Raw genomic sequence first — 13,399 nt, forward strand, 5'->3', positions numbered from 1 at the left:
TAGCGGCGCCTTTATACATGTCCACCATTCACAAGCAGTGTAATGGGGACGCCTCCCTCACTCGCAGACTGCTGGAAAGTCTTATGCCCGCGACCATACCACTGCCAGTACCATTCCGTGACATCACGCACCGACGCACGTTTCTGATTTCATCGTTGCCTTCAGTTATCCCCACACTCACTTACTGAGCACGCGTCTTCCTCGAACCAAAGACTTCTAAACCCCACTGCTCCGTTACATATCCAGCAACAACATCGAAATCAAACATGCATTGACACAGTGGCGCGGGCCGGAGTGGCCCAGCGGTTCTAGGCGCTACAGTCTGGAATCGCGTGAACGCTACGGTCGCAGGTTCGAATCATGCCTCAGGCGTGGATGTGTGTGATGTCCTTAGGTTAGTTAGGTTTAAGTAGTACTAAGTTCTAGGGGACTGATGACCTCAGATTTTAATTCCCATAGTGCTCAGAGCTATTCGAACCATTTTTGACACGGTTTGGCATCATATCCACTAGTGCTTCCTTCCCTCCATGGTACCATGTCGCATATGGAAAATTCGTCACACACCAACCTCTTCACGCCATCGGACTAACGGACACTCCGCTTTGTTCAGTTTGCCACCTCGTGGATGTCGATGCCCACCATTTGACTTGTGCCGCCACCAGTGACAGTGATGTGATGGTCGGTGGCCAAATTTCATGACCTCACACAAATGCAGGATGCTTTTCGATCGGTACCCCTGGGATTTGCTGTGGGATGATGGAGGCTAGCACGAGTGCGGTGGTTGCAGGTATCTGGAATATTTTGTAATAATTAGTACTGGGATACTTTAGTAAATAACTTTTACTTAACATTGTCCTGCTTCTGCACTCCAGGAACATAACTAATAACAACTATCTTTCTTTAATACAAATGACTCATTAACAAACATTAGCTGGATTATACAAAGCCAAGACAACACAATTCTGGTATTACGTGCGTAATACATGCGCGAACTACAGGCTGCGAATCTAGGGAGCTGAAGGCTATTCTAACGTGTCTTCGCTCACCACCTGTAGCTGACTCTGCCGGTGCGATCTGCCAGTCTCTGCCCGTGCCATAAGGCTGCGCTGCAAGCGTCAGCGAGTCCAGAGAGGTTGCAACTGCTGGACCGCTGTCGCTTATCGCAACCTCTAGCGTGGTGTGTAACGTTGACACCACAGACAATTCGTTCCCTGTTACCTCCGCGTTCCGCCGGATTCGATTGACCCATGGACGTATATCCACTCTCAGGATACCTATATCCACGCCACCAAAATTCATGTGAGTGTATGGCTCAAGGAGTGGACGATCATGTACCTGAATAATGATGGCGATAAATGACGCGTTGACTTCTGGCATTACTTAAAAACCGTCCAGAGTTAAGTCGAGCGCCGACCGGGCTATCGCGCCTTCTTCGCCATTTGCCTTCAAGCGATCTTTACGTCACCACCGCTCAGCTGTATGTTACCACACGCGGACTACACTCCCCTCCTGCTGACATCCGAAACTCTCAGCGCAACATTCCTATATCGCAACCCACAGCGGACACGCGCCCCTTTCTTTTATGCACTGCACCTGAACACACTTGTCATTCCCCCAACTCTACTGTCCCCTCCTCCTTGGCTTGTGCCCTCCTTTTGCGCACTTCTTCCTGGTAGTGGTGCCGGAGACGCCGTGGCCAGGCCTCGCATGGTGACCCCTGACCGCTCTACCTCTACTCCCCATTTGCCGAGCGGGGTCTTATCATACCTCCGCACCTTCTTCCGTCTTTGTCTATGGCCTCACGCTTCTGAGATTACTTCAGTACCATTGTTACTTTTTATTTTCCATACCTTGTTCATACTCACTTTTGCTCGCCTTGTTCAAGTGTAACGTCTCATATTGATTCCGCCGGAAGGATGGCCTTTCATTTGTACTTGCGCTTGTAGAAATAAAGAAATTTTTAAATTAATCCTTTTCCGGTAAAAAAAAAGCGGATGAACGTTGTTCAGAACTCCTTCGCGAGAACTAGTTTCTTTTTTTCCCACAAGTTTATGAAAAAATAAAGTAAGACAAGCAGTTAAGGTGACCATTTGCGTAGTAGGGAAATCTGTATTCGAATCGTGGTCTGGCATAAATTTTCACTGTCGTCATTCCATTACGCAGCTGATGGTAGTCTATATTCGCAACTGTGAAAACATTTCACGAATTCTGCATAAGGTTCTGTGTACCGTAGATCTGTTAGCTGTATTCAAGTCTTTGTGTCTGTCTACACTTTCACCCCTCACACTTCCCTCTATTAGTAAACTGGCAATTAATTGACGCCTCAGTGTTTGTCCTACAAATGTAGGTTCCTTTAGTGAAGCTCTACCACGAACTTCTTTATTTCCTCAGTTCAGTTCTGTTTCTCTTGCTCAGTTAAATGGTGTAGTCATCCAGTTCTCAGCATTCATTTACAGCAAGAGATTTGAAAGTTACTTTATTCTTTTCGTCTGAATTCGCAATTGTCCATGTTCCACTTCCAAACAGGGCTTCATTAAAGACAAATACGGGGTGTTCAAAATGTCTATCCGTAGTGCCGTATGATTGTTAGCCGCGCGTGCCGTATGTTTTTTCGCCTGCCTGTGTTACTTCCCTTCAAATGGACTCTCCCAACATTCCACTGTTTCGTTTATCTCAGCCAGCGTCAGTAGTATCGTTGGTGGATGTCGTTACGTGTTGGCGTGAACGTTTAAGTTTAGTTCCTTTGTTTCGTTTTTGTCACTGTTAAAATGCTCGCCACTGAAGAACGTGTGTTTTTAGTCGAGAAAGTGTACAAAGCTGGCGGTAAATACACAGTTTCAGTTCGTCAAACATGTAATTCAGTTTTCCCGGAGCCAACACTACCACATCGCGATACTGTGCGAGATTTGTGTAACAAATTTCGAAGTACGGGTTCCGTGGTAGATGCACCGAGAAGTTGTCGTCCTAGCGTTTTGTCTGAGGATAAACTACTCGATATTTCCGATAAAATGTCCATGAGTCCGAAGAAGTCAGTAAGAAAACTTACTCAGGAAATCGATGTTAGTGTCGGAACGGCCCACACAGCTGTAAGGAAAAAATTAGAACTTTTCCCATACAAAGTGACAGTCGTGCAAGAACTAAAAAATACTGATCATGGCAAGAGACTGCTTTATTGTCAATGGTTCAAAAATTTTGTTCAAAAAAATGGAAGGGATATTCTTAATGAAACGTTTTTAACTGATGAGGCGTGATTTCATTTATCCGGGTACGTGAACTTGCAAAATTCTCGTATGTGGAGTACTGCAAATCTATCGTGTATTCATGAGGAACCACTTCATTCTGTGATAACAAGAGTTTGGATTGCAATGCCTAGACATAGGATTGTGGATTCCATATTTTTCAACGAAACAATAAACACACAACGATACTTCAGTGAGATTCTGTACCCATTCATAGGAGTACTTGTTAAGTGATATACTGAACGGGTATTTTCAACACGATGGTGCAACCGCCCATACAGCTCGCGTTTCAATGTCACCGCTTGCTGATGTTTTTAGTGATCGCATAATTTCACAGGGACTTTGGCCTCCACGATCGCTTGACCTGACACCACCTGACTTTTTCTTCTAGGGTGCAGCGAAAACAACTGTCTATAAAAACTGTACAAAATTCATCGTGGAATTGAAAACTGCAATATCCACTTGCTTCTGTTACGGAAGAAATGTTACAGCTTGTGTATGGAAACATGATTAGACGAATCCAATTGTGTATTCAACAACAGGGGGGGGGACACTTTCAACATTCAATGTGAAAATTTGTAAGTAAAAATGAATATTCAATACATTAATAACGTATTTCACTGAGTTTCATTTCGTTATAGCCGGCCGGTGTGGCGCTTCAGTCTTGAACCGCGTGACTGCTACGGTCGCAGGTTCGAATCCTGCCTCGGGCATGGATGTGTATAATGTCCTTAGGTTAGTTAGGTTTAAGTAGTTCTAAGTTCTAGGGGCCTGATGACCACAGATGTTAAGTCCCATAGTACTCAGAGCCATTTGACCCATTTTCTTCATTTCAGTATATTCACTGCGGCATACGTCACGCGCGGCTAACAATCACATCGCACTGCGGAGAGACTTTTTGAACACCCCGTTTCTTCAGGAAAGACCTTGTAGCAATTAATTTTATATTAGACTAACTGACATACCGCGACGTTGCCCACGTAGTCATTTTGTCAATTTTGTATTAGAACCGAAACAAAAGATAAACTGTGTTTGTAGTGAAGTATCGAAAAAATTTCATTTCCATGTATTGGTGACAGCTGCTTTGTAATTGCGAAATAGTCACCCAAATAAATATGCATAATGTATAAATGTACACTCCTGGAAATTGAAATAAGAACACCGTGAATTCATTGTCCCAGGAAGGGGAAACTTTATTGACACATTCCTGGGGTCAGATACATCACATGATCACACTGACAGAACCACAGGCACATAGACACAGGCAACAGAGCATGCACAATGTCGGCACTAGTACAGTGTATATCCACCTCTCGCAGCAATGCAGGCTGCTATTCTCCCATGGAGACGATCGTAGAGATCCTGGATGTAGTCCTGTGGAACGGCTTGCCGTGCCATTTCCACCTGGCGCCTCAGTTGGACCAGCGTTCGTGCTGGACGTGCAGACCGCGTGAGACGACGCTTCATCCAGTACCAAACATGCTCAATGGGGGACAGATCCGGAGATCTTGCTGGCCAGGGTAGTTGACTTACACCTTCTAGAGCACGTTGGGTGGCACGGGATACATGCGGACGTGCATTGTCCTGTTGGAACAGCAAGTTCTCTTGCCGGTCTAGGAATGGTAGAACGATGGGTTCGATGACGGTTTTGATGTACCGTGCACTATTCAGTGTCCCCTCGACGATCACCAATGGTGTACGGCCAGTGTAGGAGATCGCTCCCCACACCATGATGCCGGGTGTTGGCCCTGTGTGCCTCGGTCGTATGCAGTCTTGATTGTGGCGCTCACCTGCACGGCGCCAAACACGCATACGACCATCATTGGCACCAAGGCAGAAGCGACTCTCATCGCTGAAGACGACACGTCTCCATTCGTCCCTCCATTCACGCCTGTCGCGACACCACTGGAGGCGGGCTGCACGATGTTGGGGCGTGAGCGGAAGACGGCCTAACGGTGTGCGGGACCGTAGCCCAGCTTCATGGAGGCGGTTGCGAATGGTCCTCGCCGATACCCCAGGAGCAACAGTGTCCCTATTTTGCTGGGTAGTGGCGGTGCGGTCCCCTACGGCACTGCGTAGGATCCTACGGTCTTGGCGTGCATCCGTGTGTCGCTGCGGTCCGGTCCCAGGTCGATGGGCACGTGCACCTTCCGCCGACCACTGGCGACAACATCGATGTACTGTGGAGACCTCACGCCCCACGTGTTGAGCAATTCGGCGGTACGTCCACCCGGCCTCCCGCGTGCCCACTATACGCCCTCGCTCAAAGTCCGTCAACTGCACATACGGTTCACGTCCACGATGTCGCGGCATGCTACCAGTGTTAAAGACTGCGATGGAGCTCCGTATGCCACGGCAAACTGGCTGACACTGACGGCGGCGGTGCACAAATGCTGCGCAGCTAGCGCCATTCGACGGCCAACACCGCGGTTCCTGGTGTGTCCGCTGTGCCGTGTGTGTGATCATTGCTTGTACAGCCCTCTCGCAGTGTCCGGAGCAAGGATGGTGGGTCTGACACACCGGTGTCAATGTGTTCTTTTTTCCATTTCCAGGAGTGTATAGGAACAGTATACAGTTTAAAAAACGTGTTTCCAAACACTGTGTGTAAGCTGGATGCAGCCGCTTCGCCCGTCTACAACGAGATTTCGTAAACGTATCTATGACACCACCTGCTCATAGCTCCACGGGGTGATTCTCATTAACGTTTAAAAACCCCGGAAGCGACTTAGGAAACACTAGGACAAGTAGTTTTATGTAAGACACATGGGGCTGCAAATGACAGGAAATACCCCAATAGTGGATGATATATATTGAACATGTAACGTCCCCAGGTGACGTACCTCGCCGTATGTGCATGGGTTGAAACTGTCGATTCCGCCCTCGCCGGTAGGTGTAGTTCTACACATTACTATAAATGGGTGTATTCATTCTTGTATTATCCCATGTGATAACATAGTGCTCGCGGTAGTGGTAATACAAAACTAAGATGAATCAATTTCCATTTACGACAACAGATTAGTTATGCGCAGCACTGCCCACTACCAGCGATAGTAAGATCGCCAAATCCAACCGCGGCACGCACATTTTCAATTCCTGTAATTCAGTTTTGGTGTGTTTCCCGACAGCTGCAGTCCCATGTGCCTTATACTAAATTATTTGCCTCAGCATCAACGACATCGCTTTTAGAGTTATTAAACAATAACAAGAATCATCCTTTATAGAAGGCTACTGTTTTCGCCCACAGCCGATTGCGCTTAGCATTTGAAAGCTGTCAATAGTGCTGCAAGGTGTCAGGGATTTCCATACGTATACTTGACTGTAGGAGTGTCTTAATAGTAAGGAATCCATGTATTAAAGCTTCATGCATAATGCAAAATTTGTTCACGTATCTCAGTGTTTATGAAATCAACACTCTTGAACTATGTGTTGTACAATGATATATTTGTGTAGGTACATTCAATAGCATATGTGGATACTGTTAGCAAAATATGTTGCAAACAAGTAATAAATTTAAAAATCATGCATTACGAGGCAGTTTATTCACTCATCTATGTGGTTGTGACGTCATATCTCCTGATCTATGTGACGTAGGATGATATAATTTTGTAGGTACATTCAGTGCAATATGTGGATACTTTCTGCAAAATGTGTTGTGAACAGTGTTACTAGAAACATCAATAAATTCGAACTTCATGCATAATGCGGCAGTTTTTCAATCGTCTCAGTGTTTATGACGTCATGTTTTCTGAAATATGTGTGGCAGGCGCATTGAGCAGCATATGTATCCACATATTCCGCTAAAAGCGCGTGCCACACATATTTCAGCAGGCATGAAGTCATAAACAAAGAGAAATTAATTGCGAATGCAGGTAATAGCATAAAAATAATACATGTAAACATCATACACGTTGCGACAGTTTTTCACGCTTTTCATTGTTTATGATGTCATATCCCCTCAAGTGTCATAGGTAGATGGTTCTTGTCCCCTTAGGAATTGCTACCTGACTGCGAGGGATGTGTGTACCACGTATGGTTGAATTCGGTCCAGTTTTTTAGGAGCAGGTATGGGACATATACTTACACGTGCACACACACAAACATCTACTTTTGCAATACTGATGGACGTTATGGAATTCGTATTTTCCTGAAATGCTTTTCTTAGGAGTAGGAATTTTATATCGTCTCTATTTAGTTCATCATTGATTAATTTGCTCCCCTCAATAACAACACTTTGCGTAGTCGAGAGGAACGGTTGATTTCCACGCCACCAGCTGGTCTTTTATATGTAGTATGCTATTGCCACGAGAGGGTGGAAGGCGCGGGACACGTAGTATCTGGGAGGACCGCCATGATCCGTGTTGTGGCCACGACGGTCGGCTAAGTAGTCAGTCGGTGAAAGGAGACGAACTTGCAAATACTGGACAGAGCCGACAGCGAGGGCCTCGAGAAATTATTATGCTGCGGTACTGTCAGGTGGACGTCTCTACGGTCTGCGCAGGGCGTGGCCGCTGTGTGGACACAACAACCTGCTGGAGCGCTTGGTTTCTATTCCCAGCTGGGCAGACATGAGACCCAAGGGAGGCTGAGGAATGGGCCTCTGCATGTAGAGAGGAGCACTAACTGAGTTTTTTTGGCACCTGACAGTTTAAAATTGGTTTTTTGTGGTTGTTGCTCGAGCGGTACCCTGGATGTGTCTGTTACTCACAAATTATATGCGGAAGTCTGTGGTTGTAGTGTGACAGGCTCCGGCTGTTTATCGGCAGCACCCAGGGGTGCGAGTGGGTACACTAGTATCCAGAGCAATTTCGCTTGTTAACTACATATTGTGAGCTTGGTTGACTATATGTGGGGCGTTCAGTAAGTAATGGAAAACATTTTTTTTTCTGATATCAAGTCGGCTTCATGCAGGATTCCATTATACAGGGTGGTCCACTGATAGTGACAGGGCCAAATATATCACTAAATAAGCATCAAACGAAAAATCTACAAACAACGAAACTTGTCTAGCTTGAAGGAGGAAACCAGATGGCGCTATGATTGGCCCGCTAGATGGTGCTGCCATAGGTCAAACTGATATCAACTGCGTTTTTTTTAAACAGGAACCCCCATTTTTTATTAGATATTAGTGCAGTAGGTAAAGAAATATGATTGTTTTAGTAAGACCACTTTTTCCGCTTTGTAATAGATGGCGTTGTAATAGCCACAAACGTATAGGTACGTGGTATCACGCAACATTCCGCCAGTGCGGACGGTTTTAGCTTCGTGATACACTGTTGTTGTTGTAGTCTTCAGCCCTGAGACTGGTTTGATGCAGCTCTCCATACTACTCTATCCTGTGCAAGCCTCTTCATCTCCCAGGGCCTACCGCAACCTACATCCTTCTGAATCTGCTTAGCGTATTCATCTCTTGGTCTCCCTCTACGATTTTTACCCTCCACGCTGCCCTCCAATACTAAATTGGTGATCCCTTGATGCCTCAGAACATGTCCTACCAACCGATCCCTTCTTCTAGTCAAGTTGTGCCACAAGCGTCTCTTCTCCCCAATCCTATTCAATACTTCCTCATTAGTTATGTGTTCTACCCATCTAATCCTCACCATTCTTCTGTAGCACCACATTTCGAGAGCTTCTATTCTCTTCTTGTCTAAACTATTTATCGTCTATGTTTCACTACCATACATGGCTACACTCCATACAAATACTTTCAGAAATGACTTCCTGACACTTAAATCTATACTCGATATTAACAAATTTCTCTTCTTCAGAAACGCTTGCCTTGCCATTGCCAGTCTACATTTTATATCCTCTCTACTTCGACCATCATCAGTTATTTTGCTCCCCAAATAGCAAAACTCCTTTACTACTTTAAGTGTCTCATTTCCTAATCTAATTCCCTCAGCATTACCGGATTTAATTCGAGTACATTCCATTATCCTCGTTTTGCTTTTGTTGATGTTCATCTTATATCCTCCTTTCAAGACACTGCCCATTCCGTTCAACTGCTCTTCCAAGTCCTTTGCCATCTCTGACAGAATTACAATGTCATCGGCGACCCTCAAAGTTTTTATTTCTTCTCCATGGATTTTAATACCTACTAAGAATTTTTCTTTTGTTTTCTTCACTGCCAGCTCAATATACAGATTGAATAACATCGAGGTTGGCTACAGCCCTGTCTCACTCCCTTCCCAACCACTGCTTCCCTTTCATGCCCCTCGAGACTTATAACTGCCATCTGGTTTCTGTACAAATTGTAAATAGCCTTTCGTTCCCTGTATTTTACCCCTGCCGCGTTCAGAATTTGAAAGAGAATATTCCAGTCAACAATGTCAAAAGCTTTCTCTAAGTCTACAAATGCTAGAAACGTAGGTTTGCCCTTCCTTAATCTAGCTTCTAAGATGCCTTCACTACCTCATCCCTGAAAGCTATCTGTATCACTGAGGCACGCAAGCCTCCCCATCAACGGCAAGGTCCATGGTTCATGGGGGGTGTGATACATTACCCGAGTTAAAATGAACCATTTTCCAATTACGGAAAACATCGATATCGTGTTGATGTATGGCTATTGTGATCAAAATGCCCAAAGGACGTGTGCTATCTATGCTGCTCGGTATCCTGGCCAACATTATCCAAGTGTTCGGACCGTTCGCCGGATAGTTACGTTATTTAAGGAAACAGCTAGTGTTCAGCCACGTGTGAAACGTCAAGCACGACCTGCAACAAATGATGATGCCCAAGTAGATGTTTTACCTACTGTCGCGGCTAATCCGAACACCAATAGCAGACCAAACGCGTGAGAATCTGGAATCTCAAAAACATCGGTGTTGAGAATGCTTCATCAACATCGATTGCACCCGTGCCATACTTTTACGCACCAGGAATTGAATATTGAATGGTGACGACTTTGTACGTCGAGTACAGTTCTTGCACCGGGCACAAGAGAAATTACGGGACGTTGACAGATTTTTTGCACGCGTTCTATTTAGCGACGAAGCGTCATTCACCAACAGCGGTAACGTAAACCGGCATAATATGCACTATTGGGCAACGGGAAGTCCACGATGGCTGCGACAAGTGGAACAACAGCGACTTTGGCGGGTTAATGTATGGTGTGGTATTATGGGAGGAAGGAAAATTTGCCCCCATTTTATTGATGGCAATCTAAATGGTGCAATGTAAGCTGATTTCCAACGTGATGTTCTATCGATGTTACTACAAGATGTATCACTGCATGAAAGAATGACGATGTACTTACAACAAGATGGATGTCCGGCACATAGGTCGCGTGAGGTTGAAGCGGTATTGAATGGCATATTTCATGACAGGTGGATTGGTCCTCGAAGCACCACACCATGGCCCACACGTTCACCGGATCTCACGTCCCCGGTTTTCTTTCTGTGGGGGAAGTTCAAGGATATTTGCTGTCGTGATCCACCGACAACACCTGACAACATGCGTTAGCGCATTGTCAATGCATGTGCGAACATAGCGGAAGGCGAACTACTTGCTGTTGAGAGGAATGTCGTTACACGTATTGCCAATTGCATTGAGATTGACGGACATCATTTTGAGAAACTATTGCATGAATGTGGTATTTACAGGTTATCACGCTGTTCTCAGAAATGATAACCTCACAAAGGTACATGTATCACATGGGAACAGCAGTAATAAAATGTTCAGATGTACCTACGTTCTGTATTTTAATTTAAAAAACCTACCTGTTACTAACTGTTCGTGTAAAATTGTGAGCCATATGTTTGTGACTATTACAGCACCATCCATCACAAAGCGAAAAAATCGGTCGAACTAAAACTTTCATATCTCTTTACGTACTACACGAACATGTAGTAAAAAATGGGGGTTCCTATTTTAAAAAACGCATTTGATATCCGTTTGACCTATGGCATCGCCATCTAGCGGGCCTACCATAGCGCCACCTGGTTTCCCCCTTCAAGCTAGACAAATTTCGGTCTTTGTAGTTTTTTCGTTTGACGCTTGTTTCGTGAGCCATTTGACCCAGTCACGTTGAATGGACCACTCTGTATAATGTTATTCGCCACTCTACTAGCTACGAAACCCTATATTTCAACATAATCTCCGTTCAGTGCGACGCTTTTACATCACCTTACTGGTGGGGTCTGAATGCACGCCCCGTACCCGTCTACAGGTCGACGTCAGTGTGAACATCTTACTTCTCCCAGTCACCCATGCAGTGCGTCCCACAGACTATATACTTCATTGGGCCAAACAGTTGGAAGTAGGGGGTGCGACATCCGGGCTGTATGGTGGACAAGGAGAACAGTCCAATTTGTGTGTGCGCAGACGTGTGTGAGGCCTTGCGTTGCCATGAGGAAGGAGAAGTTTGTCTGCAGCTTTGTGGCGACGAACAGGCTGAAATCGTTTCCTCGCTTTCATGAAGGTAAGACAATAGATTTCCGAGGATATCAAAGAGGAAAACCCTTCCGTTGTCCTAGAAGATTGTTGCCATGAGTTTACCGGCTAATAGTGGTGCTTTGAACTTTTTCGTAGGAGTAGAGTTGGTGTGGCGGCAATCAGTGGATTGTTTGGTTTCCAGTTACAAGCGATGAATTCCATTTTTCATCGCCTGTAATGATGTTGAACGAAAACTTGTGACGGTCATCCTCGTAAGGCGCAAGCAATTCCGCACAGATGGTGCTTCTTTGCTCTTTATGTTCTCCTGTTACGCAGCGAGGAACCCAAAGGACACAGGGTCTTTGGGTAAAACCAAACACAGACACCCGTCCAGATGCGCAGCGAGGTGTTTGATTTTGAACCCTCCATCACCTCGAATGAGAGTGTCCGCACGCTCCAACATTGGAAGGGTCACAGCTGTGTGAGTCCGGCCGGCACGCGGGAGAGAAGACAGGTCTGTGCTACTTGTTGCGACGATGACATACGCCTCGCACAACGACTCACCATCCTTTTATATTGTCCGGTTTCTGTATATGTTCCCCAGGCCCCTACGAATATCTACGATGCTCTGCTTTTTCGGCAGAACGAACTCAGTGACAGCTCTCTGCAAGGAAAACACCTTCATTAAGGACGCCATTTTAAAGCTACGTAAAGCGCAGTCACCTATCGGAATTTCATGAAACTATATGCGCTTAAGCGGAAATATTCCACGATGTTCCACAACAAATTCTACATTTTTTTCAACCTAAACTGACCGAATAAATAATGTGTAGCGTTACTTACTAAACGCACCTCGTATTAATACTGTAGTGTTTTATTTAAACGAAGCCGTGAGTGTAATACTGAGAATTCGTCTTGTTTCCTCTTCTTCGTGAGTAATCACATGTTTGTGTTACTGTATAAGAATTTATTGAGATATATCCGTTGGTAGTTTCGTAGGGAGCTGCTTGTAGCTTGTCATGTTAGCTATGTGTTGATTGCGTTGCTGTGTGTTGTGACCGTAGTCAAGTACAATAGTTTCTTTCCCTCTTATGCTTTACTGCTGCATTTTTCTCACATATGATGACTGATTTTTTTCTGAAAGGGTATTTCGATTCTGTTGATGTTTAATAAAATAATTGTTAAACTGAGCTCTGTGTCTGCACAGCCCACATCTCGAACCTCTTCCAGTATTACCTCTGTATTACCTGATTTAATTCTAATACACTGCACCACCCTTATTTTTATTTTGTTGATATTCAACTAAAATGTCTTTTCAAGAGAGTATTCATTTAGTTCAGCTGCCAGTTACCTTTCCTGAACCTTGCTGTCTCCAGCAATATCGTTGGCAAACAACAAAATTTTTATTTTTTCCTCTGGATTTTATTCCTCCTTCCTGATTTCTCCTTTCTCTTTTCTTTACTGCTTGCTAAATTTGAGCATTAAATAACATCGGGAGAGGTTACAACCTTGTCTTAATACCTTTTCAGTTTATGCATCCCGTTCTTGGTCTTCTCCTCTATAATTGCAGTCTCTTATCTGTATGAGTTTTAAATAATATTTCGTTCCCTACTTGATGACAATTCCAAAGAGTGTATTCCAGTTAACACTTTCAAAAGATTTTTCTGAATCCACAATGCTACAAAATGAAGGTTTGTCTTTCCTCAGTTTGTCTGCTAACACATATCGTTGGGACAGTGTCATCTTGCGTTCTCCTACATTACTCTAAACCCCCAACGGATCTGCACCAA

The sequence above is a fragment of the Schistocerca piceifrons genome, chromosome 4 (genome assembly GCF_021461385.2).
Source record: "Schistocerca piceifrons isolate TAMUIC-IGC-003096 chromosome 4, iqSchPice1.1, whole genome shotgun sequence".
NCBI classification, from domain to species: Eukaryota; Metazoa; Arthropoda; class Insecta; order Orthoptera; family Acrididae; genus Schistocerca; species Schistocerca piceifrons.